At 40.8% G+C, this 25709-nt stretch overlaps 1 long non-coding RNA gene across 3 annotated transcripts in view; it reads right to left on the bottom strand.

Annotated features, from left to right (window-relative positions):
• LOC121089211 overlaps positions 1-25709 on the bottom strand; it is a 175889-nt gene that overhangs the window by 96516 nt on the left and 53664 nt on the right. For 2 of the 3 annotated variants that reach the window (XR_005828159.1, XR_005828156.1), the window contains exon 2: positions 18405-18464. This is a non-coding gene — a long non-coding RNA (uncharacterized LOC121089211). The remainder of the gene's footprint in view (positions 1-18404; positions 18465-25709) is intronic. The other variant, XR_005828160.1, reaches the window with a different exon arrangement.

The following is a 25709-nucleotide window of genomic DNA, read 5'->3' as shown; positions in this document are numbered from 1 at the left end:
AGCTGACGCAGCACTACTTCCTTTGAAACATACAATAATTAGGAAACGAAAAGAAAAGGAGATTAACATTGTGCCCTGCCTCCCCAACATTGTTTTCAGCACCTCCACGATACAGATGCCACAAAAGACTCACTCACTTTGAAGTGCTGGAAAACATATCATGGTAAGAGGCTGAGTGTCATTCAAAGCATCCTTTGAAACCTTAAAAACTGCAGCTGAGTTTTGTATATGGAGATGTTTTAATGATTATTTTTCTGTACTTTTAGAGCACATAAGGGCAGATTCATTACATGTTTAAAACTCAACACACTTTACAGGCTTTAAATATTCAAACACTTTTACTCCTGAAAGTTTATCCTGCTTGAACATATACCTGTAGGGTGTAATCCAAAAGTGGCTGGACATATGTATTGCAGGTCAAATTCCAAGTCATCAATCAGTTAGTAACATTTTTTTAAGGCAGGTATTTTAGGGCAGAAAAGAGTTGTTTCCTCAACTTCTTATCACAAGAATGAATCACAGAGTTTCTCAACATTACAGTTGGAACGAGGTGTGGAAACAGCCAGGCACAAAAGATTGTTTTCTCTGGACATTAACAATCAAACCCAAGATACCAGAACTGAGGATGGTTTGCAAGTTTAGAGAGTGCTCATAACCAACCAAATGCTGTAATAGTTACATTATTGATGGAGAAAAAAGTTGGGGAGATTCCATAGCCATTTCATCTTTAGTGTTTCGTTCACTAACTTTGTAACAGAGAACCGAATTTCTATCCATCAAGTTATTCAATCCTATCTACAGCAGATAAAAATTTACAAGCGTTAAGTTAGCTACAGTAACCTTATCTCCAAGTAAAAAATTACATACATATTTGAACACTAAGGCAGCAAACTGAATTTTCTTACTCTTATCAAGATTAATGTAATACTTGAATGCAAACAGGACAGCCAGATAAGAGTAACAACAGCAACGTGTGAAATTCCCCCCATTTTTAGGAATGATTAAGAAAGCCACACCAGAAATGGAAGCAGAAGGGAAAAGTAAGGTCCTCCAAATGAAAATTATGTTTCAAACAAACAGTATGGCCCTGAATCTGTGGCAGACCTGTGAGAAGAGATCATCAACTAGAAGCAGGAGAACGAGGTGGGATGCCCTCAGTTATTTAAGAGCACAGAGTGTGGAACAGAGTTCAAGAGCAGAAATGTGCTCACGCAGGTTGTGTTAGAGCTTCAGATGCCTCCAGCTCAAGTGACTAATGTGAATGTGCAGGGAGACAACCATTTCAAGCAGAACTTTTTACTGATTAAGTCACTACCATAAATCTCAATATGTTCCCTGCCATATTGGCAGCCTGTCCTTTTTTTCCTTTTAACTGTGGGCCAGATCCTCAGCTGGTATAAGTTGGCACCGCATTTTGTTGCCTCCAGTGGAGCTAAGCCAATTGATGCCATCTGAGCATCTGATACTATACTTCTGTAGCAGTTAAAAAAATGATACAGTGGCATTCATTACTGCATAGCCATGTCTCATAACTTCATGGCAGGGGTGGCAAGACTTTTCACTTATAGTCACCAGTCAACATACAAAGCAGAAGGGTTAACTGGCCATTCTAAGCTCAGTTTGATGGTAAGCTTTTTTTTTTTGCCCTTTTTTTTTATTAATGTAAAGCTACTAGTCGTTCAAACACAGGAGAAACCATTTCTCATTTTCCTATGTGATTTAAATACTTAAAATTTTTTAACTGAAAGGCATGTAGTAGTTACACTATGTCCTTAAAGCACCACAAGCTATTGCATCAAAAATGCAATGGATCTGACATGCAGAAGAACAGGCAAACTGGGGCAGACAAAAACTGGTTTAACTGAGAAGCCCGAGTCCCACTGCCAGCAGTGGATGCTAAGAGAAAGATGGTAAGTACACCTTCACCTGTACGCATTCTGCTACAGACGAACAGCACGTCAGAGATGCAAAGTGGAAAATCCTTCAGGTTATAGCTGCAAGTCCAAATATAACCGCACTTTATTCTCAACTGTTAGGAACAGCTTCACAGCAATAACTATGTAGCATTACTCTCCGCTGCAGGGTGCAAAGGAATCAGAAAATGGAAGGCAGTCTTCTTTCCAAGGTCCTGGGGGACAGCGTTCGCAGAACTCAGAACATTTATCTTAGTCTCTCTGTATTCACGTTTTTTTCTTTCTGCTTGGGTTTTGTTATTGTGAGGGTGTTTGCTTTTTTCCCTGATAGGCCACACTGCTGTGTAGAACTCACTACCTATATTTCAATAGCCAGCTAGAATAGGGTCTTTAGACTTTTGACACCACACTGAGAACCTCGCCTCAAACACAGACATTCTCCAATTTATGATCTTCTATTGTAGAAGGTGGAGGTCATTTTTGGTTCGGCAAAGGGAGAAACGGCGCACAGCACTCGTTACGGACAACCGCGCTTGTTTTTGGAGCATCTCTTACAATGACCTGACGCTCGCAGTTTATATTCTTTGTGTAAAAAGCCCGTATGATCTGTTTTGCTGCAGAAGGAAAAAAACTTAACAGGAAAATCTTAAAACCCCTCTCCTCCAATGAAACGACATTTCCTACTTTCTACCCAGCACAAAAAAGTGTAGGTCGGGACTCCAAAGAACAAGGGTGGGCTCAGAGACTCAGACATCCAGCAGAAGTAATGATCACTTGCATCAACATTTTAGATGCAGCAAAATGTTCATTAACTCAAGTAGGTTATTGAGGGTTATTGTCTGCGTGTTTGAAGGAGGGGTAAATGGGGAGGCATTCTGTGGCACTGAATCTATCTCAGCCTCCCTTCATCTGCATTCCCTGCCCTCCCCAGTATTTCCTCTCATATATAATTACCTCCTCAGCTCCTCAGTTATTTTGTTTGAAGCACTTCATACCCCCTGGACACTCAACACTGAGATCTTAGCGAACATCAAACAAGCAGATTCCCATCTTTGTCTTTAAATGGGTAAAATAAAACTACTAACCTATCAGACAAAAAAACACTTATTCTCCACCTACTCATTAGGATTTGCAACTTATAGCAGCATGCATACTCCTAACAAGCTTCTAAATGGGGGATTGGAAGTAAGCAGACTCATTCTACAAGTGAATGTAAAATAAATGCCCTTATGCTGGCTTAAGCCTATGTCCTAAAACGCAGATAGTTTGCTATGGGTGCAATGTAACTATCTGATAACAGGCAAAGGCCAAAACACTGCAAGATAAACTCCGGCCTGACTGACTTCAACAGTTGCGTAAGGACAGACCATGAAATTCAGGGCTTTAGCCACAAAAGAGCCGAGCTACTGAGAAACAGTAAACAAAGAATGAAAACAGTGAGAGGAGGAAACGTTAAGAGAAGAAAACATGTGGGGCAAGGGTAAGAGTAACCAGGACAGTGTAAGGGGCTGAGTAGGAAACAGGAGCAGCAATGGACATATACTGATTTATTAAAGCTTTTACAGGACCGACTGCAAGTTTCTCTGCCCAATACACACCCATATTTAACATGCCAAAAGACGAGTAACCACATCTACTTATATTAGCCAGGAAAAGCTGTCCTGTTTTGGGAGAGTTTCTCTCAAGTGCCCCTCTTCACCCACACACAACAGCAGTCCCCACTTGCTCCCACCCTCCTCCTCCACCTCTATTCGTAGCTTGACTCCCGCTCTAGCTGTCATTGAAACAGTTTGCTGACGAGCAGGAATCATTTCTCCCCTTGCTAGCAATGGAAAAAGCAGCAACAGCCTCTCTCCCTCTCATGCCCCAGCTCAGCAAGGAATTTGTATCAGAAAATGGCTGAACTGAGCCACTGACGAGCAAAATTTGCAGGGAGCGAGGAGTCACATTAAAGGCAAATTTCCTTGACACCGTTTATGTATCAGGAAGACGCCAGGATGCTGGTGGAGTGTCCTCAGATTCTTTTCAAAAAACACCTCTGTGGTGCAAGGCTGTGAAGACGTTTCACATTTGCTATTAGGTTCTGATACTACAAATGGAAGCAAACGATGGAAGCCCTACCACTGTCACTCTAGACAGGGTTCCACTGGGAACAGCTTCAGATGGAGAAAAGAAATTAGAGACTTTCTCTCAGAGCCGAGTGTATCTGAATGTGGCAGATAAGATCCACACCACAAAAAAGTTTTGAAACCTATTACATACGCAGTAGAAAATGTAAGAGGTTTTAAACAGACACATTCTGCCCAACTCAAACAAAATTAAAACGGCTGATTAAGAATATGTCTTACATTCACACAAAGACAATCATCCATCTTTAAAAGCTTGGCCTCCCGTTTTTATATATTATACTTGGCAGAAATATGTCCACATTCAGTCATTTTGTCTTAAGTCAGTCTTAGGATCCAGCTGTTCTGATACTGATGAAAATTTTAATCTTCAAATCCTTCATTTAACTATTATTGAAGAAATATTATTGCTTAAATGAGATACTTCCTTCACCAAAAAATGCTCATAGAAATAACTGCCTCACTTTTTTTTTGTAAATGGATTTTCTGTGTCCAAATTTTCTAACAATCCATAAATGTGTTTAGTCATCCTTACCACAGGGGAAGAAAGTAAGTAGGGGTTTTCTGCCTGACAGAAATCCTGCAAGTGACAAAGCTTCTAATTTTGACTTCAGTGGAAATTTTGCCTCAGTATGGATTCACAGGATTTGGCCTATGCTTTGCAGAGATGACTGGGATTCAAGTATATTATTACTTAGCTAATTGTTTTAGTAGAATCTCAAGTACCCATTTAGAAGAACTGAAGGGAATGAGTTTGACAAGAGATCAAAGAGATCAGTTATTGTTGTGTCCAGTGGACACCAGCTGGATGGGCAGAAGATGGGAATTAATCCAGTTTAGTTTCAGGGTGCTAACACACACAGAGTATAATAATTTCTTTCCTCCCTAGAAGCGTGGTTGGCATTGATATTCCCATTTCTTATGTCATGGTGCTTTCCTAATATTTATTATTTATAAAACATACTTGTTTTCAGTGTTTCCTTAAGAAGTTGATATGCCCAATTTCAATTTCTAATTAGAAAAAGCATGCAGCTGTTACTAACAGGCCAAACGCTGAAATGCTTGCCCAGGATTTAGACTGTCCACTGTTAGAGATGCAATGTGACTAAGATTCCCCATGACATCTAGCTGACAGGTCTGGGGAAACCTGGCCAGGCACCTCGATAATAAACAGAAATACACAGGCTTTGCAGCCTCATAACTTCCATCTCTCAAGTCTGTTTCTCCATTTCCTCTCCACTGACCCTTCTTTCCTCCCTTTGAAACAATATGGAAGGGAACCAGGAAAAAAGCAATGAGCCCCATAACACAGTTGTTCTAAATCTCCCTGAAGGAGCAGAGCGAACAAATGGCTCCCCAAAAGTGAATCCCAGGTGAAAGATCCTTGCTGCGGTTCTGTAGTCCCAAACAAAAGAAAGGATGCAGATATTCTTTATGCTGGAACAACCTGGCCTCTCCATTTGCATTTACTCCAGTAAATTGTTCTTTATTTAACCTGTGACTTTACTAGCTAGTAATAATTTGGGACTGCTGCTCAGAGGCCATCTCTTTGTGTTGGTAACTATCTGTTATGATGTGTACATCACTGCAGAATTTGGCCATGTAAATCTTGAAAGTAATTCGCAGCTCTGAAACAATTCTAATATATTTCTTCAAATCCTAGGCTGTCAAAACTCAGTGAAACTGTGAAAAGGGTATGAAGATAACATCTATAACCACTGCAGCTGGGTACACAAAAAACTGAAAAGAAAGAATAAGGGTTACCAGAGCAGGAAAATATGGGTAATTATTTTTTCCTTTTTCTTTTTTTTCTTTCTCTTGAAATTTTTTCTTGAAGCATAATACCCATACCTGGAAATTACACATTCCTACCTGCACATCACACCGATATTACAGGGGTAAAGCTCTCTAGAAGGAAAGACAAACCCCCAAAAGAAATGAAACACACACAAAAAAGTACTCACTAGGTTGTATCTGCACATTTCAACTAGCAATCTCACTTTTCCCACTCCTCCTTTCAGCAAAATGCTATACTATGAACATTAGAAATATTAGATTTCTTCTCTGGTGTGCCCAGTGATGGAAGTACGTTAAAAGTTAAAGGATAATACTCAGTAGAAGCCAATAATAATTTTGTGTTAAAATATCCACATAATAAGAATACCACTGTGATGGTAAATTTCCACCTTGGGTGTTAAATACTAGTGTACTCAAGCTTCTCCTATTCCTGTGGCTTAGGCAATGCTCTGCTCAGGAAGCTCAGGATAAGCCTGTCCTCCCATTATTCTGGTGTAAACGAGCTCAGCAGAAGAGACTTTTATTCTGATATGACTCAACCCAAAAGTACTCCGGACAGATATACAAGGAAAACAGAAAATACTCCACAAACAGCAATCATATCGTTATTATGTATTCAAATGTAAAGTGTTTACAGGATTAAGCAGTAACAGCACTGACAGGATAACACACAGTATGGCCTCATCCTGCAAGCCTCCCTCATCTGAATAATCCTAACCAAGTGTGTGCAGTCCCTTGCAGGGACTGTAAAGTGCAGAAAACTATGAAATTTGGGAGGAAGCAGATCAAAAAGCCGAAGCACACAGCAGCAACATGACTCACTTAAAATTCTCCAGAAAACAAATAAAAATTCATAAAGAAAACTATTTCTGACCTTTGATCTTGTCTGTGGGACGCAGGATCTCTCCCATAAGAATAACTATACCAAAGGAAAAGCAACCTTCCTTGACATTTTATTATATTTCTATAATTGTCTCAATATACTAGATCAATTGCATTTGAAAATACAGCTATTAAACTATAACTAGACCATATTTGGAACCTCTGTTTGTCAATTGCATCAAACAACAATTCTTCTGCAGAGAAGAAATCAGATTGTATTTTTACAATAATTGCAAGTCATTTCTAGGAGAAAGAGGTAGCAACAATACCCAAGGAAATAAAATAACACACTTTTGTGCTTTCCCATCAAACCCGATAGTGGTATGGGTTTAAATCAGTCAAAGGCAGCTACGCATGAGAGATTGCACTCTGCAGGCTCTATCAGTCAGAAGTCAAGGATACACGTCCATGATTTATCATACTTTTCATGGTAATTAGCTAGAGTGCCATTTTGCTTCCACTAGCATCACTCAACTTTTTTTTTTTTTTTTTAATTTGGTCTTTTTTTCTGCAAATGAATTTACATATTTCTCAGTCTCTCATCCCCTACTATGTTTTATTTATGAATATAGGCCTTCCTGATGGTAACTTTCACGTGAAGAAGGTAGTAAGTAGTGTACCTATATCCTAAGTTAATCGCTTTCCCACAATGTCTGCAGAGAAGTTTAAGGTAAGTAAGAGTTTACAGTCAATATTAGGTTTAATGATGCTTAATGAGGGTAACTGACTCTGTTTACTAACTGCACCTAGGTGTGTAGCTCCTAGATGAGCTTTTCTCCCAGCCTCATTCTGCACTGTTAATAGTGCCACTGTGCAGGGGACACATGGTGCTTTGATCCATAAAAATGCTCAGGGAGAGCCAAGCAAGGCACCTGTTTCAACACAGGTTCAGAGGGAGCAGAATGGCCTTAAAACAATGACAGCTTTGTGTAGGGAGCAAGTTTCCCTGTCTAGTATTTTAGCGTATGCAGTTCATTAGAGAAAAGAGGGGTGGGGGTGTGTGTGTGTGTGTGTGTAACACTGAAACCCCTAGACGTTCCCCAAGCCCCTGTTCTTAAAAAAAATAAAAATAAATAAAATAAAGCTGTTGTTCCCGGTTTGCAAGGATCATCCCCAAGAATGTTTCCTGTAGGAGTTACTGTGATCCTTTAGCTCATCAAAAGCTGTGTTAACAATTAACACTCTGAAGTTAAACAAAAGAATGAGGAGTTCTTATCTTACTCCTATCTCACAAGTAGGTACCTACCACAACTAACAAGATTCTAGAGGCAACTGAAGACGACAACAATGTTGTCTTACAAACTCTGTATTAGCAAAGGTCAAAAGCAAAGCCTCAGATCCAGTATCAGTTCTACTTCAACTGCTCTGTTTTTAGCATCTGTGCAATGCTGTTGCTCCAGTCTGTTCCCTCCTAGAAGGAAGATCTAGATTTGAGTTTATCACTTTTTGCCATAACATTTTCCATTGTGGTTTCATGTATATTCCCCTTAGGAAATTCACGTGATGGGAAAATTTTTATACATATTGATAACTAACATATGAAAAATGTACCTTCCTAAACGTTTTATTCCCTAGGATGCATGGATTTAGGGGTTTTGTGTGTGTGTGTGCACATGGGACTAAGTTTGCAGGAGAATCAACAAAAAACAAAGCTATTTGATTTCCAACAAGAAACAGAAGCGGAACACACAGAGAAATTGTTCTGTAAGGGGAGAGGTTAGTTCATTTGATTTTTCCAAAGCAGTGAGTTCTGCATTTCATTCATATCAGAGAAATGTGACGTCTGCTCAGACATAGCTCAGAGGGTTTATATTTTTCATTTTCTTTTTTGCCCTAGCAAGCGCTTTGCATGAGTCCACATGTTCCCTCCTTATTTTTGCCATTGGCAAGTTTTCAAGAAAAAAATCTCTGGTTAGGAAATTGTTCAAAAAACGGGAAAACCTTCAGATAAATCATGCTTCTTGTTTTTAAAAAAAACCCAATTATTTGATTGTCGAAGTAGCAGTTACTAAAGTAAGATTTTATTTAAAGGCTAAACTCTGTAATTCTGGAGGCTATATCCAGATCAACGCGGTTTGACTATACAGGTTTCAAAATCTAAGCTCAAGTCTCTTAGGCTTATATGTATTACACTGACAATGTGCCAAATTAACCCTAACACCCCTATTACTGGATAGCAGGGAAAAGGCTTCTAAAAGAGAAGAGATTTTTGTAACTGATGTCTTTCCCTCTCATTTCCCAAAACACATGACCGAAACACGTAAATAGAAGTTTAACTGCTATGTAAAACTGCTAATGGCTACATAACAAGAAAGAAAAGATACCTGCTTTCAAAGTGACAGTATATTCTCCCTTTTGCCATTTAAGACATCAATATTCAGACAAACATGGACTCCATTATGAAATGAAAATTATTTACATGCACATGTATTCTTCAGAAAATTGGCAAGGTTTTGTATCCAAGAGGGGAGCAGAAGTAGGAGGGGTCACGTCACTTCTTGAATACAAAATCCAGCAGCTAGCTTAATTTAATGACTTAAAATACTACAGAATGACTCTGAGGAGCAGGAAAATTTAAACAATTCATGATTTCAAGGATACATTATGGAAAATATAACTGGAGAATGAAAACAGCACTTAAAACAACTGGCCGATACCAGACTCTTTGGTATATTCAAGTTATTTCTCACCTGCTGCTGCCTTTCAGCTGTGCCATAAACAAAGCTTGGGTAACTGAGCATTAACTTATTTTTACTAAAGCACAATGCCAAAGTTAAGAGACAACAGGATTACCTGCAGTCCACTGATGTTCAGCGTACATACATGTGTAACTGTCTCCTCAAAATTCCACAGGCGGATCTCCAAACTATAGGCAGCAGATCTCCCCGAGAGAAGGATGGATGTGGGCATTCCTAGGAAAATCTGTGCGGCTCCCCTCCCCGAACACCTGGTTGGAATCCGCCCCCCCCCCCCCATTTTTCTGAAGAGCCTGGGAGGAAGGCGGGCTTGCTTACTTAGATCCGTCTGGATAATAACTAGCTTTTTCCTCATGAGTGTTGCCTCCACACGTCTCCGCTCAGACTCACCAACTATAACAAAGAACCTTGGGAGGATAAAGATTTTTAACACTTACTGGCAAAATAACCACAGAAAAGCTACTTCTCAAATATCCTGAGTTAGCTTCAATAAAAAGCAGGTTTTTTTGCAAGATCTGGGGAGGTTTGGTCACCCCTAAACAAACGGAATCTCTGCTGCAGTATAGTGTCTCAGCAAGGAGAAAGACACTCTCCCTTGACGACCTCTGAAGTAACGCTGAGAGTCTTCAGTCTTGGTGGAGATTGCCTGAGATGCCTGCAGTCTGGTGGCCTCCAGAATCTCCAGAAGGCTTCAAGCTCACATTGAAATGGCTCATTTTATGTTTACAGCCCAGGCAAGCAGGTGGGACTGGAACATTGTGTTTTAGCCACATCTCAATAGAACTGTTAGAACAAAACTTACAAGAGAACTCTTAGATAAGGGCACTGAGATCTTGGGGCAATCCTATCTCATAAAGAACATTTAAATGTGCCTATTAAACATTATTGTGAAGATATGCTTATTCAGAGGAAGGAAGAAGTTTCCGATGAATGTTCTACAGATGAACATAATTCAGATTATTAAAAAATTAAAGGAAAATTCCTTATGTAATTAAAATGCTGTATCTGAGTAGTAACATTTCTTGCTTCTTTATTGTTTTCTTCAATATTGATTTCTTGCCAGAAAAAATACAAGTTTTCAGCTGCTTGTCTCTCAGAAGACCCTCTGCCTAGTTTCATGAATTCTCTCTGCCATCCTTAAGATGCGCCTTCTGAAGGCAAAGAGACTTGTATAATCCCCAAAGTCCTATTAATATCAGTGAGAATGATACGTTTGATTCAAAACAACCAAAGGGAATTACTAAAATGGCCTCAAAGCTGTTTTTCAGAGTCAGAATGGTCTACCTTACCTACTTGGCTCTAAAATGTGCTGCTGCCATGTACACTGTCAGAGAATCACAGAATGGTCGGGGTTGGAAGGGACGTCTGGGGATCTTCTAGCCCAACCTCCTACTACACCAGGGTCACCTACAGCAGGCTTCACAGGATCGCATCCAGGTGGGTTTTGAGTATCTCCAGAGCAGGAGGCCCCACAGCCTCTCTGGGCAGCCTGTTCCAGCGCTCTGTCACCCTCAAGGTAAATCAGTTTTTCCTCATATTCAGACGGAACCTCCTGTGTGGCAGTTTGTGCCCGCTGCCCCTTGTCCTGTCATGGGCACCACTGAGAAGAGCCTGGTCCCATCCCCTTCACACCTGCCCCTAAGGTATCTGTGCATTGATAAGGTCCCCTCTCGGCCTTCTCTTCTCCAGGCCAAAGAGCCCCAGCTCCCTCAGCCTTTCCTCACAAGGGAGATGCTCCAGTCCCCTCACCATCTTCACAGCCTCTGCTGCACCTGCTCCAGTAGTTCCCTGTCTCTCTCGAACTGGGGAGCCCAGCACTGGACACAGGGCTCCAGATGCAGCCTCACCAGGGCAGAGCACAGGGTCTCCCTCGACCTGCTGGTCACACCCCTCCTAACGCACCCCAGGACACCACTGCCCTTGGCCACCAGGGCACACTGCTGGCCCATGGGCAACCTGCTGCCCACCAGCACTGCCAGGTCCTTCCCCACAGAGCTGCCTCCCAGCAGGTCAGCCCCAGCCCATACCGGTGCGTGGGGTTGTTGCCCCCCAGGTGTAGGACCCTGCACTTGCCTGTGTTGAACTTTTCGGTTCCTCTCCACCCAACCCTCCAGCCTGGCCAGGTCTCACTGAAGGCAGCGCAGCCTCCTGGGGTACCAGCCACTCCTCCCAGGCTGGTATCAGCAGCAAACTCGCTGAGGGTGCGCTCAGTCCCTTCGTCTGGGTCATTAAGTTGAACAGGACTGGACCCAGTACTGACCCCAGGGGAACGCCAGTAGCTACAGCCCCCCAGCTGGACTGCACACCACTGGCTGCCGCCCCCTCAGCTCTGCCATTCAGCCAGTTCTCAGCCCACCTCACTGTCCGCTCATCTAATCCATATTCCTATGAGAACATTATGGGAGATGATGCCAAAAGCCTTGCTGAAATCAAGGTAGACAACATCCACCACCCTCCCCTCATCTACCCAGCCAGTCATTCCATCATAGAAGGCTATCCGGTTGGTCAGGCATGATTCCCCCTTGGTGAATCCATGCTGTCTACTCCTGATAACCTTCTTTTCCTCCACGTGCTTCCAAGATAACCTCCAGGATGAGCAGTTCCATCATCTTTCCAGGGATGGAGGTGAGGCTGACCAGCCTTCCTGGGTCCTCCTTCCTGCCCTTTTTGAAGACTGGAGTGGCACTGGCCTCAGGCACCTCTCCTGTTCTCCATCATCTTTCAAGATGATGCAGCGTGGCTCAGCAATAACATCTGCCTGCTCCCTCAGCACTCGGGGGTACATCCCATTGGGGCCCATGGATTTGTGGGTGTCAAGTTTGCTTAAACAATCTCTAACCTGACCTACCTTGACCAAGGGAAAGCCTTCCTTTCTCCAGACGTCCTCTCTTGCCTGCAGGGTCTGGGAAACCTGAGGGCTGGCCTTGGCAGTAAAGACTGAAGCAAAGAAGGCATTCAGTAATGTTGCCTCTTCTGTATCCTTCAGCACCAGGGCACCCACCTCGTTCGGCAGCAGGCCCACATTCTCCTCAATCATCCTTTTCCTGCTGATGCACTTGAAGAGGTCCAGCTCACACTGCTGCTGACTTCTTGTTCCCTCTCATTTTATCCCTGCTATTTTATTTGCTGGTACAGGAGGAACTGGTTTTTCAGTGACCTGCATTGCTGGTAACACTGAGTTATGCAGTAATGCTACTCTGCTAATCATACTACTGTATAACTTCAGGTTGGTTTTGACTGGAAAGTTCCAAAATGAACGAGGCACACGGAAGGTGTTCAGTGGCATCACCATAGTGTCACCACACAAATGTCTGCTTCAGCTCTAACACGCAAACAGATATCCACCCAAACAAAGAGGGGCCAGGAGGAGAAAGAGTGAGATACTGAGAGAGGAAAACAAAGAAGGAAGGACGGAGGGAGAGAGAAGGAAGGACGGAAGGAGAGAGAAGGAAGGACGGAGGGAGAGAGAAGGAAGGACGGAGGGAGAGAGAAGGAAGGACGGAGGGAGAGAGAAGGAGGAAAGGATTTCAGAGTACTACTAAGTGAAAGACATATTTATTAAACTTCATGGGACATGAAAATGTTTTGAAGTTAAAATCTTGTACCACCAGATGAAGGATTTAACTCTCCCTTTCACAATTTAGCCCCCTGTCAATGGGAACTAATGGCCCAAGCCCCAGTACAAAACCATGGAAGCCAGGTGCCTATTGGGTTTAAAAAAGACAACAGAATACAAAAATAACCAGGAGGAGAAGCAAAAATATTCACTGTCCTGAGCTATCCACTGAAGAAAATTAACTTCCCAAAACAAGCACCAGTCGTATTAGAAGACCAGTACTTTGATCTGTCTGGCCACCTTAATATTAACATCTGGACAGCTGAACCACTATTTATTCTTTCTAATGAAGGTAAACTAACTCACTGGCACAGAAGAAATAATTTAATACCAAATTTTGTTCCATGTGGCAAAAATGCCAAGTGTCACATCCTCCAGATTTTACAAGATGATCTGCACTTAAGAGGAAGAAGAAAATCAGAATAACTGACAGGACAGTTTCTTCTTGGCTTCCACCCTCGCAATCAATACAGCTACACAGACCTGAGCAAAAAACATGGTGGTTAAATACCTTCTTCTGAATCTCAAAGTACTTCACTGATATCTATTCCTTGCCCATACTTTTTTACTCCCAGTGGATGGTGACGTTGTCTTTTTCATAGAGGAGGTGTCAGATCATGGCCCCTGGCAAATCAACACGAATCACTGACGACATGATGTAAACGTGTGCTCTAAGAAACAGAATTTTAGCATCCTGAAACCCCACTCTTAAAGCACTGAATTAGGAAACCTGCTGTGCCAGTGTGTGGATTAAAGAGACCAATACTTGCACATCCATTTTCAAAAAATAGTAAAGAGGGAAGGGAAAACATTATCTCTCCTACTTTTTTTACCTTTTATATAGAAGAATCAGCACACTGGCCTTGCATTGTTAGTTTTACTAGACTAGCTGCTGAACCACACAGTGCACATGCATTCAGCTAAACATACACACACACACGCACAATACTGAACTTTGTGCTGGCAGCCAGACTGCAGGAACCCAGGTCCCATGGGCAGCAATCAGCTACGAAGGAACAGGAAAAAGTTAGTGTAATGATTAACTAGCCCAGTGGGCTGACAAGTAGAGCAGCAGTAGTACAGGTTGCAGTGCTGGTCACCTCTCCCCCTGGAATGCTGCTGGATGCCTGCAATTAAGCAAAGTACAAAAAAACCCCAGAAATGTAATGTCAACACAAGAAAGAAGCTGAATTCCTCCTCTTGAAATGTCCACATAAGGAAGACATGCAGGAGCAGAGATTTTCTGCTTAAGCTGGATGTTGAAAGAATATGACAGACTCCAATATCACTATTTGTCCAATATGTACACACAGGTTTTGGTGAGATTAATAAGGTTATCTATAAGATAAGATATATATCTTACAGATCTCTTCTATCTATCTATAGATATAAAAGAGATTATATAATCTATAAAATAAGGTGTCATCTATAGGCAATTATTCCCTATACAGCAGCCAGCAAAACTAATGGCAACCAGCAAGTATCAATGTTAACAGCTGCAGCCGTGGTTAAAGTACATCCATTTAGGCGAAAGGCTAAACCATGAGTATTCCTACAGCCAGTCAGGGAAAAATCCAAGTCATCATCGCTGTTCCTCCTCCTTTGGTGCTTTTACCCTGCAGTCCCCAGCAAACTCCAGAAATTCTTTCAAAATTCTTTCAAATTCTTTTAAAGCAGCACATTAAAGGTGAACACACTGCAACACTCACTGTATTTCTCTTGGTGCTACTTCAGTCAGCATTTTGCAGAGGCAATACACTACTGCCTGGACTTCAGCTTGAAAAACCAAATTCCATCTGGTTTTTTCTAGCTTTTAATGATTTACCTTCATCAGCCATGGCAGAAATGACAATCAAATACTCAGCTTTGGTTTTTTATTTTCCAACAAAAGCATTTACTGCTTATTTAAGAATACCTTGAAAGAAGCTATTTAGAAGAAAAAAAAAAAGGCAAATTCTTTCTTTCAATAAAGTCGACTTTCCCTCTAAAAGGCTTTGTTCTGTGTGTAGATTATTCCTTTATTTTAATTATTTTGAAGTGCCTCTGTTTGAGTGGGTAGGAATTAAGTATCCACAACACCAAAGTGGGCCCTAGAATTAGTTGTTGTAAACAAAGGTTCTGCAGTACCCTAAATCTGCACAAGTAGTACAGCTGGAGTATTTTGGGTAAGTTTTTCCATAAAGAGTACTTCTGGGGACCCTGAGAGCTATGGGACCCAGGCCCATGAGCATGTATTAAGGGACTCACATTGTATGGACAGGTCATATCTTTCTAATCATGAACACATGTAAATCCTTCTCCTCACTTTCCAGGAAATCAAAAATGTTGCTCTTAGTTAAATGTAGAAAGCAAAATCCCACCTCGAAGAGGCTGGTACCAACTAAAGCAACTGACCAGAAATTTTAATCTGTCACACAGGAGGATTTATTAGGACACAATGACCAAGTGATAGAACAGAATGCAGAGAGCTAGAACAACATATACAACTAGGCACGTTATCAAAACCAAGTAACAATCTTTCATAATCTCTCTAATCACAGCACGCTCACACACACATATACAGGTTTGTTAACTATTTCCAGCTCAGATATCTTTCTGTTTTATAGGTATACTCACTAAAAACAACAACAAGAAGAAAACAAGCTAAAAAAGACCTAGGAAAAATTTAGATGGGAAAGTTTGGACACAGTTATGTGCACACATTGACAGAAAGAAGGGGAGGAAGCAAATCTGGGGAAAATACGAAGGATTATCACTTTATAAGCTGTGGGCACTGACTTGAACAAGGATTCCAAAAATAAACACATCTAACATTTAAATCCCTAGCTGTATTTTCAGTAACACTTTCTCCCATGACTTTATGTACACTCAAAACCAAAACCCCAGCAGCTAAACACCCACAGCCCTGAGGAATTTCAGTTCTCAATCTCAAGAAAAGCTATTGTCCAAACCTGCCACTGCATCCACTACTACCACATTCTGATTTAAGGACACAAATGCAATAAAACTAAAACTCAAGAGAGAGAAAGAAGTTGAAGAGTTTGCCTTTCCTTCACAGATATTGAAGGAGTCATATAGGCATCTGGAAAACCAGCAGATATTGTCTCTGGTAAATCTTATTTCGTAAGACTCCCCACTTTCAATTTGCATTCCTGTGCTTTGCACATAGTTCCATATAAATTTATAGCTCCTCTGCACTGTTGCCCATAGTTACACCCGGTATTTACAGGTAAACCTGCAACACTGTTCGTCCATGGAGGTAAACAAGAAAGGAAGGAAAACAGTACGAAGGAAAGTAGGAAAACAATTCTGCACTTACTCATCTGTAGTTGGTGGTTACATCTTAGGAATAGTTGCTTTAAAATACAAGTTGTTGAGGTTTGATTTAAAAATCTCTGTCAGTTTTGACATGAAGGTGAAAGTATTGCTGTTGGCTCCAGAACAATCTGCATATCTTATCACTAAATAAAATGTCTGAGGTGTGCACCAATCTGATGAAATTATAAACAAGAGTCCACACAAGCACACATGCCTTCCTGTTTGATTTCTGTCCTGTTCACTCCTCTATAATAAATTATATGATCATCTCATTCTAGCTGGAGGTTTAACTGTGCACGTAAAAAGGAAAATGATAGCAGTCTATTCTTTTTCACACTTCATAGCTGAGAACCTGGCAAAATTGTGGATCTTGGGAACAAGCAGCGAAGCTTATTTCATTACCATCTACCTCCTCTTTAATTGCCACAAATTTGGTGGAAAAAACCATGTATTTATGTATTTTTAAAAGTAATTTCCCACACTGAAAATAAATAAATGAAACTACACCTCTTTTGCTACAAAGACTAATATACACGCTTAACTTTATGTACTGCAATTAATCTCATCTATGTCAACAGGATTACTTATAACACTGGAAGTGAAATACATGTGTAAATCCTTGCAGAGTCATGGCCTGAATTGCCAACAACATTACGAGGCACAATTAAATGCCTAGGCCTAGAACGGCCATTCAGAAAGATTAGGAAAAAAACACCTTTAGGCATAATAAGTAACAAAATCTACTCCAAGGAGTGGCTACGGGAGAAACTACTAAGGGAGTCACCTTCCATTAGGAAATTCACCAAATCCTTCCAGGAATTCACCTTCTTCCTCTACCAGTTATCACCTTCATTTACCACTCCTTTCTCACTCATCAAATACCTTTCTCCCTGTCCACACATCTGCTGCTGCCCCTATGTGATGAAGGAGAGGGGAGATACATCTTAATCCTTATTCTTTTGTGCAGTGAAGTAGATGAAAGCAGAGTCGGCCCCTTATACTAACTAGCAGAGTAACAAACAGCTCATGTGCTAATTAACAGGGCTGCATGTGCAACTGCACGGTTTAAAAAACTTTGCGTCTTAACCTGTTGCTGAACTGTTCCCATGCTAGTGTCTCACTGAAAAAATTATTTGCCGGTAAACTCTATGGACAATCCCTAACCTGTTAGTGGAGTTTGTTACAAGAAGCTGCTCATCAAAACATACAAACCGGACACCTAAACTGCCTAGCTCTGTCTCCTGATGAGTAGCTTACCACCTGGTTTCTTCTGCAAATACTCATGAATGCTGCATCAGAAGTTACTCTCTGTACATTATCTAGTTTTTGACTGAAATCCATGGCTTCCACAAACACTTCCACTTGTAAATTAACTCAGTCAGAAATATTAACTAAAATGCCAGGAAAACAAACTCAATCCTTTAAAAGTTCAAATGACTATTTGTCACGAACATTTCACCTCTACTAATGAACTGCAAAAATGAATGATAGAAAATGCAAAACTGTATTATGTTTAGCAGTTAACATTTTAATAAGGAAGAGATTAGCAATTTTTAATACCTCCAGTGCTTTGTTATATACAGTAGCACAATAACTGAATATTTTAATTGCTAATTATTTAGACCTCATTCAGTTCTCACTCAGGCAAAACTCCCATTGAGGGACTCTTGCCTGAGAAAAGAGCTACAGGATTTGTTTTACTGTAATATGAAAAAACTTTATATATCATAAAAACTATCAAGTTATAGTGAGACAAAAATCATTAAATCCTTAGCAATATTAAGCCCTACTGTAAGTCCCACTGACTCTTAACGCCACTGTTTTCATATTAAGTAAAACAGATAATTGCGGTTTACCAGTTGTAACTTACCTGTATAATTTATGCCCAGATATGCTGGTGCTCTTATAGAGGTCTAATCATGTTTTGAGTCATCTTACCGTATCCCTGCTTCTCTCCTGTGGGAAATCTCAGTTCACATGTGATAAGGAAAGAGCATTTCCAAACAATTACAATATCAACACCTTCAGAAACCCCAAAACTTGCATTTGGTTTTACCTTTTGACTTCGGACTCCAAAAGGGTTAAGAGCAGCTCTCAACACTTCTTTCTTATGCTGCTGTAAAGAAAAGAAATGCTTATGGTTAGGGATCTGCACACACAACACCCTGAGTTTTCGTAACAGTCAAACAGCTAGGTGCTCAGTGGGGGAAGTGGGTAGAACGCTGTGTGTATATATAAATTTATAGCTATCCAAATGAAGACAAGCAAACTCTGACACGTTGACATTTAGTACACAGGTGATGAACAAAAAAATCTACATGTACTATTATCTGAAATGTCATGACATACACATCCTTCAGAGCAAAAACTTATACAGCTAAACACCAGTTAATAGGGAGCAATTTCCAAGACTCCATGCTTAAAAAAACCACCCAAAACCAAAATAACTCAGGTTTTCCATTAAGCGGTTTCATTCCTGTTAGAGGTAAAACAAATGGGTGTCACCACAGAAGTTTTCCCACTCATATTTGCCATTCAAATGCATTTGTGGAAAAAGTTCCAGGTAAGTACTCTAACAGGTCAAGAGTTTGAAAAGGTTCTCTTTTTTCTTTTTTTTTTTAAATGAGAAATCGTGTACAAAAACTTTGCATCTTTCAACTATAAATGGCTTTAATGACTAAAACGTTCAGAAAACCTCTCTATAGGCTGCATTTTGAAAAAAGAACTAAAAGCAGACTTAGTACCATATACAGCTAATTACCAAAATGTTCAGGACTGGCTGCCAAACAGCTGAGGAAAGAATAAGTATTGTGCAGGCTGAAAATGAGACTTGGGCACTCTCCTTCCACCAGTTCAGAACATGGTTTAGGGACCTTATGGGATTAATTTCCAATTCCCATTATGAGAGGCTCCCTTAGATGACAGTGCTCAAATCCACCCCAGCCAGGCTCCTTGCCTCCTCGCAGGAGCAGCGGGATCCCTTCATTCCCCTCGTGCTGACCCCCCACCCAAGAACCTGTGTCCAAAGCTAATGCCAGCTCCAGTATGGTGGGGCCGGGCTAAGCCAACTGGATTTCTTAGATCCTTCGCTGGTGATGGGTTTTCTAAAGGTATCTGCAAAGACATTTTATCACTGAGATTACAGGTAAAACCAGACTGCTTAACAGAAAAGAACTGATCTTTGAGGCACCCTTACTCATTTAGAAAGGACATAAAGTATTGCTTTCGCAAATGCAGAAGATGTAACGCCAGCAGGCTTTCAGCCTCCGTGCTTCCATGTCTGACTTCCCAGCAGTTCCTGGCTACTACAGGGATGCTCCTGTTGCTTTCTCAGAGACACGCTCGCAATTTCTTTTCAGATCCTCAGCCTTTCTCTTACTTTCTGGGTGCTTTCCACCTCTGATCACCACGATCAAAGGATGCCCCAGCTTCAGTATCATTTTTCATCACTGTCTAATTTCCTTATGATAATCCCCCAGCCTACGTAGGTCAGCCCCGAGTGCATGCAGCATGGGCTGTTCGGCGGCAGCTTCCAGTGTTTTCAGGGAAGGTTTATTTTGCTCGAAGTAAGGCTGTGTAGCATGTGCTTCGCTTTGGTAAGGTCTGCAGTTGCCTGGACAGACACGCGGGATGGCAGCTGTTAGCACTTTCCAACATTACACAGCCACGGTCTGGAACAGCCTGTCAGTTCTGCACAGACAATGAATAAAGCAAAACAGAAGGCCTAAAATATTGAGTAATGAGAATGGGATTTTGACCTTTAAATGCTGTTAGATGTACCGCACGAGGGTATGTTTGATTTAAGTGATACTATTAGGGATGAAACTGTGCTGTTTGCCGAATGTCTAACTCATCTAACCACCGAACCACTCTGTCCTCGCCAGCACACCGTGCTGCAACAAGCGGTGGCTTTGCTGAGCAAGCCCAGCAAGAGAGGCTGGCACCGGGGAACTGCTGATCAGGTTCTCCCACACTTTCTCCCAAGGTGAAAGAGGCTATTTTCTATTTTAAACCCACTGATCAGTCAAGCCTGCGGCAGCGCTTAGAAATTACCTCCTCAAGCTCTGCAACAGATTAAATCAGAGTCGAAAGTCGCAGTTTCTCTTCTCCGACCTACTGGCATTTGAAATGTTGTACAACTACCCCCGCTGTACACAGCTGTCCTTTGTCAGTTGTGATTCTTGCCAGTTAATGTTATACAAGAGTCTCTATAACTGTTACAGTTACTTGATTTTCACAATCACTAATCTACCCTTTCTAAACACTAGAATGCCCGAGTTTAATTAATGGCAACATTTCTGCCACAAAGTTTTAAAAACTAATTTTATATATGATTTAAATTTATCAAGCCTTATACTTGCGATGGTCATTTGTTGGACCAAGACAGCTACTAGAGCGTACCATAGCCAAAATTACAGGCCATTAATTTGTTTTTCAATTCCAACCTCCACATTTACATTTCATGGTTTCACTTCGATCAACAGCTTATCGGTGATTCAAATTACCTCATATCAAGTAATACCCTCTAAATCTGACGCATTCATATGATATCAAGGAAGTGAAAAACGACGATGCAACTCAGGAAACCACTTTTGGCGTCCACCTCAAAGCGAAGCCCACGTACTACGCAAAGGTGAATACTTCACAGCACAGGCTCACAACGGTCTTACTGACCTCAAAGTCACAAATATATCACATTCCTCAAAGAGGTTTGAGGTAGATCACGGCAATTTCCTAGAAAAAAATTGCTTTCAAGGATGAAGTAAATTAGGTACACTTAGTAGCTCTGCTTTTTAAAATATCTAACCAGCACAAGACCTACAACTGAAATAAGAAATAGAGAAATGGATAACTTAAACAGTCGTAAATTAAAAACGCTTCTTCTGCTATGCCCATTGCTTGTACCATAACAACAGCATACTGTGCTGCTGTTCAAATGCAAACAAGAAAGAATTATACATACTTGTTCATTTTCTTATGTTCATGCCTTATAAACTGCATGGCCTTCTGACATTTGCTATCAATGAAAAAAATCCTCTTCAGTGAACTATCATCAGATTAAGTGAAGCTGAGATAAATACATTCTGTTCAAGAATATGTAAAGAATGTGTCCATTTTATTTACATTTTCTCTCAAGGTTATGGAGCTTTCAGGGTGGGGGGAGAAAATATCATAGGATGATAACTGTGAGGATCTTCTATTTTTCAGACTCTGTATTTAAAGAACAAAATTCAAAGAGCAATATAAATTATGTTAGCATCACTCCAGTCCAATTCCTTCCAAACATAGTCATCATACATACAAACTAAACTCTGGTAGCAAGTGGATGAAAGGAATCACTGTTGATTAATGCTAAGAATATAGAAGCCAAAAGGATTTCAGACAATGATTCACTGTGAGACTACCAGTAAATCTCTTGGTCTCTTTTGAGATTCAGTCAACCTGGCACGAACATTCGGTGAAGTATGCCCTTAGCAAAACGGACAATGCATCACAGCAAAGCTTTTTTTTTTTTTTAAAAAAAAAAAAAAAAAAAAAAAAGACTTCTGTGTGAATTTAATGCTTATGGAAAAGCATAATCCGGCAGACTTAGAGCTTGAAATCCTCTCATTTCCAGGACAGTACTTCTAGCAGCAGAACAGCTTGACTTACACAGGCTCAGCACTACGTCTCAGCCTTGAACTGAGGGACCGTGTTGAAGTGGTCATGTTTGACTCTGGTTCAGCCTCTTGCATTGGATTTAACAACCACAGGACAATTACTATTGACTGTAGTAACGTTCTGTGTGATATGGACTTGGGTCCACTGAGAAGCAGAGTTGAGATCTCCTTAACTTGTTTCAAGAGTCAAGCTTGTCTGACGGCTGAGTGGTGGTGGGGGGGTGGGGGGAGAGGAATAAATCAAATGACTAGCATTAAATTCCACGATAAAGACAGATGCTGGAGAATTTTTAAAGACAACTGCCCAAAGTAGACCACTGACCTGGCCTGCAAGTATCAGACAATGAACTGTATATGAGTTGGATTTTCTGAAGTAAAGGAAGCTTCGCACATACATGGAAAAAAATTAAACAGTGTTACTGTAGCATCCTTAACACATGAAAAAGTCTTTCAGAAAACAATTTAAGTTCTCTGTGCACTCCTAAAGTCTATTTGAAAAGTACTATCTGCCCATACTTATCTCCATAGGAGACTTGGATTAACTGTCTAGGCCCAGGATAAAACACCCCTTGAAGGCAACAGTCAGGTGATGGAGAAAGGGGGACATCTGTGCCACTACCTGCCGGGTTAGCCTCCTCTTAACTTTATGTACCATGACTTTACTTATAGCGAAACCATCACCTAGAACATATGAAGCAAATGGCATTTTTAATACTAGAGGTACTAGCAACTAGCCCGGGCCCTTCTTCAGAAGGAAATACCAATGCAGACGGTGAATTAAAACACACCATGGTAACAGATGAAGACTTCAACTGTCAACAAAATCAGGCTATTAATTCTCACATAAACAGTCTTTTTAAATCTTTGCTTTTTAATATACAGTCCAAAGATCACTCTCACTTTTCAGCAGCTTTTGTCTTTTAATGCCAATCATTTCAACTGACTTTTCTCACTACCCTGTGCTTTTTCTCCCCTTTGGAAAAGGTGAGTGAAAATATCAAATGATATCTTACTCTGCCAAGACCAAAGGAACAGTTCAAACAGTCAAAAAAATCAGGCAATGACTTTGCTTAAGGCAGGGAGGGAATGTGATCAGCAGTGGGGTGGATCACTGCCTGGCAGAGGAGGGAAAAACCAAATTCAAACCCAAATCTCTTCTCTTTCTCTGTTTCAGACTATGCTCAGGTCTAGGCTATGTAAACAGCAACTGAAAATTGCTGGATGGAAAACACAGAATTATTTTGCTGCTCATCACGTTCTTTTCTCAAGCAACAGACACTGAGATTCAAGGGGAACCTGGGACACTACTGGCCTGTTTGTCACCACTGAAAGCAAAGGTGACCTGACTGATACGCTCGGACTAAACTAGCACCCGTTCACAGGATGCAATTGCCTAATGGATGGATCTACACGTGTCTGGGAGAGCAGCTCACGCTGCTGCTGGCCTCTGTACCTCCTCACACAACAAAAAAGATTTCAGACTCCACAGCCATCGGCTTACAACCTTTCCCCAGACTGTGGCTCACTGACACAAGAAAACAGATACACAGTGTGTCCGTTATCTGATCTTTTCCTTCGAATTTCCCATCTATTTCTGAAACAGAACAAGGCTTAAACTTTCCTTTGACTGAGATGAACCAACTGTCACCTCATAACAGACGACTCTGTCCCTGGTCACCGGCATCACAAAGTAGGAATCAAAGGTGCTACTTTCTTCCAAAAAATCATTATCACCTTTAAAATTTAATTCCATCAAAGCACTAGAGACTAGTCTGGGGCAATGCAGAAGGGAAGCGAGAGATGACAATTCTCCCTCCTCTCCAGAGACTACACATCCCTACAGATTTTGCTTCCTGTGCAACGCTTAACTCCTTGATGACTTTTCTCTCATGATCTCCTCCCTGGCAGAAACTTCTTCAAATTTAAAAATAAGAACATGAGCCAAGTAAATAAAAATAAATAAATAAAGCTCAATGTCTATAAAAAGTACACAGACTAACCTGCTTAATTATTAACAAGTAAACACAACAAATTCTGAATTATTTACTTAATCTTTTTCAGCTACAAACCTCAGACTTTTAGAGCATGAAATACATGCTTTATTTTAGGACACAAAACAGATATTTTATAGGGCTGTGGACCTTTTTTTTTTTTGAGGTGAGGTTGTTTTGAAGAATACACATTTCTTATTAACCCCAAAATACCTTCCTTTCACTGAACCCTGGTGGAATTTTAAATACAGAAATGAAAGTTTTAGTATAAAGATCCTGTATTCACGTGTTCACTAGTGAATGAGCCAGCTGTTTCTGACTTGCAACTGAGCGAAAACAAGACTCCTGTGAGGCATATGCACCCCCTCCTGTTTCTGTACCTCCGCTAGGGAGATGCTACATGCAGAGGGAGAACCTGGTGATGGCTCCAGTCCCAGGTACAATCCCTTTTTTTTCTTTCTTTTTTTTTTTTTCCCCTTCTTTTTTTTCTTTTGAATAAAGCTACCCTGCTGAAGTAAACATCCTCTGTGCCAGAAATAAAATAAAAAGGTCAATGCCACCGGCCCCTGATGATCCAATAAGATGCTGTTCTAGGTCTGACCTCCAGCTGAGTCTAACTTTATGTTCCTCCTCCCTCTGACACATCATTCTGCGTAACCCAGCGCTGATGTGACGCAGCCTTCCCTGGCGATATGCTGAAAACCAGGGAAGTGCCAGATTCCTTGCTGGATGAAACAGCCACATTTCTATACCTGCCGAAGTTAGCACATACCATTTGAAGGCTCCAGGATTCAGTAACGTAAAACAATGGCATCTCCTCCCCAGTAACCCCAGGCAATCATTACCATCCAGAAAAAAAATTCTATCATCATCATCACCACAGAAAGAATCTGGTTGTGAACCTCAGACAATTTTTCTTAACTAGCTTTTCTTTGCAAATGATTCTACATTGCTTTTGAAGCCCTGGATTAATAAAGACATATGCATATAGGCTGAAGCTGCACATATGAAACATGCCACTAAAAATCTATTCTAAAGTTTCGCATGCAAGCAGATGTCTCCACAAGAGCATTACGATAATATTTAACAAGGTACTCACATACTACTATTCCCTCATCATTGCTACAAATGCATACAAATATGACATCTGGTAACATATTTATTAATCTACTCTTAATTGTTGCAACGGTCCAGCATAATCTATGTTTTTTCCCTGGGTTTAGATCTTAAAAATTTTGCCAATATTTATGTACTATAATCTTTTTGCTTACCAAAGCCTTCCAAAGGTGCAATTCAGGAGATGAGACAGTTAATCACAGAGCTGGCTTAGCCTCTAATTTAGGTGGCCTACTTATGTTAGCAACATTTTATTAGCACGTTATGCTGTATATTTAATATTTAGTACACTGTGTGAAAATGGTTTACTGTGTATTGCTCACATAAATGACTTAAAAATTCTGTTTGACACACAGAGAACAGTGTGTAAGTAATACATGTATTTCTAAGTATACCTAATGCTACAGAAAATAAGGATAAACAAAAGACACGCAGAGAAAACACTAAAAGATATCTCATGATGAAGTTAAAGCCTAGGTTATAAATACTTTGGTAGACCAAAGACGCAGAATTAGGCATATATGCCCACTGCCCATTTCTCCTTTAATTTTTGGTTTCAAATCATCCTCTGGAAGCCGCAGCAGACATCCAGCT

Source organism: Falco naumanni, chromosome 5, assembly GCF_017639655.2.
Source record: "Falco naumanni isolate bFalNau1 chromosome 5, bFalNau1.pat, whole genome shotgun sequence".
Lineage (NCBI taxonomy): Eukaryota > Metazoa > Chordata > Aves > Falconiformes > Falconidae > Falco > Falco naumanni.
This window is presented reverse-complemented; position numbering and strand designations above follow the sequence as displayed.